The sequence below is a fragment of the Lissotriton vulgaris genome, chromosome 6 (assembly GCF_964263255.1).
Source record: "Lissotriton vulgaris chromosome 6, aLisVul1.2, whole genome shotgun sequence".
Taxonomy (NCBI): domain Eukaryota; kingdom Metazoa; phylum Chordata; class Amphibia; order Caudata; family Salamandridae; genus Lissotriton; species Lissotriton vulgaris.
This window is the reverse complement of record NC_141694.1, coordinates 1,634,980,294-1,634,986,703: the sequence shown is the minus strand read 5'-3', so window position 1 is coordinate 1,634,986,703 and position 6,410 is coordinate 1,634,980,294. Positions and strand designations below refer to the sequence as shown.

The window sequence follows — 6,410 nt, the reverse complement described above, 5'->3', positions numbered from 1 at the left end:
GTATTATAATCATATTTGTAACAAAACAAGACGATAACAGTTGTTTAATAAAAACTCATTAAGTGACAAACAATACAAGATTAATAGCCAAATATGTTTACATGCAATTTATTTTAACCACACAACAATAAATTAAAAACTTCTGTATAAAAAAATATATTTTTCAATGAACAGGAAAAACAACGGAGTCCGAATTTACCATAAAAATCCTAGTGAGATGGATGTACTTGTTTTTCCTTACATAGCTCCTGAAATCTTGGCGTTATCTTTGAGATTGCAACACGCATTTATTTTTCAAGGTTAATTTTTGCCCTATATTTTTACTTTATCACTGCAACTGCTGAGAAACCAGCTTCACAAAGGTACGAAGTAGCAAACGGGATCCAAACATGCAGGGCTCTCTTGCTTATCACTGGGTATTCATCTCCAATTTGGAACCAGAACTCAAGCAGTGACTGAGACTGGAACCTTACTTTCAATGCTGAGTCACTTGCAACATCAATAAGCTGTTCTGCTTCCCCATTGTTGAAATGCTGAGGTATCTCAGCATTGAAGGGGTCTCTCACCCATTTTATTGGCTCCACTTCATCCTCTGGAAAATATTTATCAAGGTAAAAACGCAGTTGAGACAAATACAGAACAAAAACTGTCTGCAGTTCCTCCTTTAACACCATCTCATTCTCTTGCAGAAACTGGTACAATGAAGGAAAACATTTATAGTCACCTTTGCTTACACTGCTTTTCCAAAGGATCACTTTCTTCTTAAAGCCTGAAACTTTGTCTGACAGTTGCAAGATGTTAGTATTATTGCCTCGCAAGGACTTGTTCAGTGCATTCAGTTTTTCAAATAAATCAGAAAGAAAAGCCATTTGTATTAGAAAGTCTGCATCAATAAATTTGTCAGCAAAACAATGTTCATCATCATGTAGATATGAGTATATTTCATTCCTCAGCTCATACACTCTAAGCAGGGAGTTACCAAGAGACAGCCACTGAGAACTGCTGTATATTAAGAGGCATGAGTGTTCAGCACCCATGTCCTCACACTGTTTAGCAAACAATCTTGCTTTCATTGGTCTTGTTTTAATATGATTTACCACTTTGATGACTATTTTCAGAATACCATGCAGTTCTTCACTGAGGTTTCCTGCTGCCAGTGCTTCTCGTGTATTATACAGTGTGTCCAAACAGCATTAGGCGCTTTAGATTGTATGCAAGCTTGAAGTCCTTGGTAGCATCCTGGTATTGAATGACCCACATCTGTACAAACTCCAACACATCTCTCCCAGTCAATTTGATTCTGTTGCATAAAATCATCCACAACCGCATACAAGTCTTGACCTGTAGTTCCACCTTTGATTTCTGTACAGAACAGCAAATCCTCAACAACTTGTTTTTCGTATAGAAACCTGACATAGCAAATAAGATGGGTGTCTTTGTGGTTGTCTGTTGCCTCATCCAACTGGAGTGCAAAGTCTTTGCCTCTTAGATTACAGATGAGCTGATCGTTAATATCTTCACCCATATCATTTATCCTCCGGCTGATAGTATTATTAGAAAGAGGCACTTTCAGCAGCTGTTTACCCGCATCTTCGCCGAGCATGATTGTTACCATATTAACAGCAGCAGGCAAAACCAGCTCTTCTGCAATTGTGGTGGGTTTTGGCATTAGGAATCTCTTAATTGGAAATCAGTTCCACTTGTCTGAATTATTCAGATGGAGAAGAGAAGAATTTACAAAAATATGTAAGAAAGGTCTTTTGAGCTGTAAAGTTCCTGGTCTTCTGATCTTTGCTCAAGTATTTCCAGGTTTCTTCCGGGTCTCATCCACAGTCTCCAGGGTATAATAAGTCTGAAGTACAAAACATCTAGGTAAGACAAGTATAAGAAAAACAAAAGTTATCCTCTTTCTAATGATGGATCTAGTATTTCGGTTAATTTCCAATAGCAGCCCATGATAATGGTTACCATTTGGATTAATTATTCTTATTGGTACCCCCACAGACAGAAAGAGCATTTAGTTTTGTAATGAAATCTAAGATCGCACATTTTTGCAAACAATGAAAAAAGCCAAATTGCGGCTAATGTGGACATCACATTGGGATTTGTAACACCAAATACCACACTTCAACAATTCCTGGGTCCATCCAAGGACAGATCACAGTAGTGGAGCACACACACCACTGCAAAAGTGCAGTGGAGCACATGTAAGTCATGCATCTAAGTGCAGGTGCAGGACTATGCGTCTCAGTACCTGCTCAAAGGCTTGCCGCAGCGCCGCACAGGCCTATGCAGAGAAAGCTATGTGCCTGACTTCAGAACTCATTCAACACTAGCCAGAGAGAAGCCAGAGTGAACAAAGGCAGGCAGCTACATGGAAGTGCAAAAATAATCTGTCAAACATTGTGTGCATGCAGATGAGTGTGTGTTTGTGTGTGAGCAGGTGTGTGCAAGTGAGCGAGAGACAGGAGTGAGTGACTGCTATTGTGACTTAGAACGTGTGAGACTGAGAATGAGGGCAATGAGTGAAGAGATAGTGCATTGCATGAATCAGTGTGAGTATGGAAGTGAGAAAGAGTGTGAGTGAGTGAGTTTAAATGAGCATGAGTGAGAGCATGTTTGTAAGCGTGCTGTAGAGCTTGAGAGTCTGTTGCTGACCCTGGCATTCGTGGCGTCTTTTTTAGGTGTGTTTCAAGCCACGGCTACTTTAATGGTAATGTGCAGTGACAGTCCCCATGTAAAGGTTAATAGGTCACCTTCCAGTTACTGATGTAATCAGGTGTTAAATGTGTACTAAGGGGGTGCCAGTTTCTTCCAGGCATTATTCATTTGCTTTAAAGTCACACAACTGGAAAGGCATCAAATTATGCTGCTACACTTGCCCTTTCTTGATGGGTAATTTGTTGATCCCTGCTAAATTATGGGTCCTCCGAGTGAAGGAAAATTGAGAAATAACCCATCAGATTTGATGCTAATTTATCAAAATCCCTTAGCGTAGCCTTGTGGGAGTGGCTGCATAAAGCGGAAGTGCATGGGAGGAGGCGGAAACTGGGCAGAGCAGCGGAATAGAGGCAGAGCAGAGAAACATGAACAATGGTTGGAAAGAGGCAGTGAGGGCAGAAAGGACGAGGCGGTGACAGCCTGAGGAGGGACAAGTGAAGGAGAGAGGACAAAACATTTGGCAGGGGGCAGCAGTGAGAAAAGAGAAAGAGCGAGGAGAGAAAATATCTACCATTGAAGAGGGCTGGGACCGTGACAGGATGAGGTCCTTAATTGCGATTCCTTAATTATCGCAATTAAGGACTCGCGAAATCCTACCTTGATGCATGTGCCAGTAAGCACTGTATTTCATAGCACAGGTGATATACACACTACTGAATAGTGATTTGTTAAAAGTGCTTAAATTGCCCAGGCATGAAATCAGGACTTCTCACTGTGCCTGGAATGGATACCATTCCGGGTGACAAGAAGCACTCTACGGATTAATTGACTCTGCTGACACTCTCCTGTCATGCATCAGCAGAAGAATGGCCATCATATAGGGGCACATGCATCAAGCATTTTACCAGTCACAAACGGGCCGATTCACAGAATCGGCCCATTTGCGACCAGTAAAATGCTATTTCCGATGCATCAAGCCCAAGGGCATTCACCATTAAGGAAATAGCAATTTTTCGCGATTTCCTAAATTGCGAATGTAGTTAGGGAATCTCAAATTGCGATTCCCTAAATGTGATGCAAAATGCATTCGCAAATTGTGTTTTCGCAATTTGGAATTGCAAATTACCATCAACTTCAAGTTGATGGCAATTTGCAATTTCTTGGAAAAATGAATAAAACTGCATTTTCTAAGTGCCATGTGGCACACACATATGCCCTTAGGGCATATGTGTGTGCCACATTTGGGGGTTCAGCAGGGTGGGCTTTTGGCCCCCTAGCACCCTTCAAATTGCATTTGCAAATTGCAAGTTCCTATTGGGTTCTCGCACATTACAAATGACTTACCATTCATTCCTACGGGTCTCTAAGCCGATAGGAATGAATGGAAAGGCATTTCTTAATAGCGAGTCTCAATTTGCAAGTCAAAATTAAGGAAATAGCGACTCTCTAAAAATCGATATTTAGGAATCACAATTCCACTCTTTTATGCATGTGGCCCTTGGTGGCTTGCAGGTGTTGCAGTTGTGATCTCTAACGCATTCCCAGAAATACATCTTCTTCTGCCACTCTCGGCTTTCAAATGAGCCATCACAGCGCTCGAGTGCTCTAGTAAAGACATGGCTGGTACAGGAGTCATTTTGGGGCCTTGAGGGGTTGCATCTGTTATCCATAGCTCCATGTATGCCGGGTACAGACTATGGGGTAGATTAGGATAGCGGTTATTCCGCATCCTCCGGGCCGGCGGAAACCATGGCCGGCCCAGAGGTTACGGAAAAATCGCAGCGGACCCACCATAGACCCACCGCCACATTAGGATGGCTGATGGGTCCTGGTTTCCTTCTGCAGATTTTCCGCCACGGTTGGCTTACAACCGCGGCGGAAAAGCCCTAATATGGTGGCGGTGTCTCTCAGACACCGCCAGCCATATTAGGATGCCCAAAAAGAAATGCTTTTCCACGGCGGGTTTTCTGCCGTGGAAAAGCATACGGAGCTTCACTGCGGGGGCCCGTTGCGGGCCCCCTGGGTGAAGGGGGGGTGGGGGGGTGCACATAGGGGGTACCTATGGTACCCCCCTGTATTTGTATGCAGTAATCGGCAGGCACCGCGTGGTGCCTGCCGCTTTCTGAGTACAAATGCAATATATGCATTTTTAACATTGCGGCGGGTGCAGCTGGAAGCCGCACCCGCCGCAATGTTAAAAATAGAGGATGTGACCGCCAGGGTGGCGGTCACATCCTAATTGGACAGGAGGGAACTCCGCAGGCCATGCAGAGGTTGCCTCCATATCTTTGGTCGCGGACGGACTCAAGTCCGTCCGCGATCATAATGAGCCCCTATATGCGTTCGTATTCCACTCCTTGTGAGTTTGTGTAATTCATTCAAACAAGGTCAACGTCTTCATGGTATCACTTGTGATGGCACTGGGGGTCACATTGGGTCTACAGGGAGAGGCATAGGGCTATCAACACCACACTCATACATTCTCTTGTGCACAGATTATTTGAGCAGAAAACCTACTCCGCATATGGGAAACTAATGCCTTCCATGTTGTTAATTTTTTGCCGTTTATCTACTTTACTATTGTCAGCATTAAGCACACTCAACGGATATTGTACCAATTGTTCTCATTGTAGGAAATGAGTTGCTATGGCATGTATCATGACTGTGAATAATTTGGAGTCCTGTATTTCTATTGTCAATTACATATGAAATCAAATTCTAACATAGGAATGTTTCAACCATAAAAGGAATCTTGCATGGTGGAAATATAAAGTTATCATAAACAGGTTTTTAGTAAACTTTAGCAAATAATTTTGCTGGAGTATGGATACCATTTTGCTCACTTGCCGCTACTGATGGGAAAGATTGTTCTGGCTTTTCTTTATTTTTGCAGTTTTGTATAGCACAAATTTGACGCACAGGGATTAGCTCATTTTAAACGAATACCAGATTACAATAAACAGAGTCAGATTCAAATGTTTATAGGTACGTGGGCATTAAGTGATTTGGTCCAAATCACGGTATGTTATGCCAATACCAGGAATTAAACCTAGTTCCCCAGTTTTATAGCAGGCAGCTTTGGCCCTTAGGCCACATATCCTTCCTCCTATTGATGAGGGCTACTACAGACTCAAAATTTGTAATAGATTAAGAGTTAGAGGCCTACAAAATTAAACGTATTTTTCAAAATGTGATCTTTCTGTCCCACAGGTTGGATGACCCCAATGTTGCAACATAACATTGATTGGTTCACTGTGGGTTTTATCCGCACCCAAGACAAGGATTTGCAGCTTCTTCTAAGTTCACAGAAAGGAGTTCTCAGTTTTTTAGGGCGTGCAGTCAGTGGTTGAGTATGCAATTCCATGATGAAAAAGAGCCACAATCGCAAGTTAAACTCTTGGAATTCACTTCATTTCAGTATTTTGGCACCTTTGTCATCCATTTGCAGGCATATTAACATTCAAAATTTCTTTGTGGTAGAGTTTGTTTCTTTGAATTACTCGCCTTGAAGCCTCCTTCCTTGAACGACTTGCCATCTGTAGCTCAGACAAATTCTCTTCCTCACCTTGGTTGCACCTTTCTTCTGCCGCTGTGCCACACAGTTGACGTTGTGTCATTCATTTTCTCCATTTACTGGCCAGTGAGGTAGTTACTCTGCAAGACAGGTTCCAGAAGTTCAGACCACAAGGTCCTTCTGAACTTCTTCACTCACCTCCTCTCCACTTATGACTTTGGTTACCTCTAGTGCT

The 6,410-nt window shown here is 42.6% G+C and overlaps 1 pseudogene; it reads right to left on the bottom strand.

Annotated features, from left to right (window-relative positions):
• Positions 1–209: 209 nt before the first annotated feature.
• On the bottom strand, positions 210–1,037 carry LOC147709236 (zinc finger BED domain-containing protein 5-like; annotated as a pseudogene).
• Positions 1,038–6,410: the final 5,373 nt, after the last annotated feature.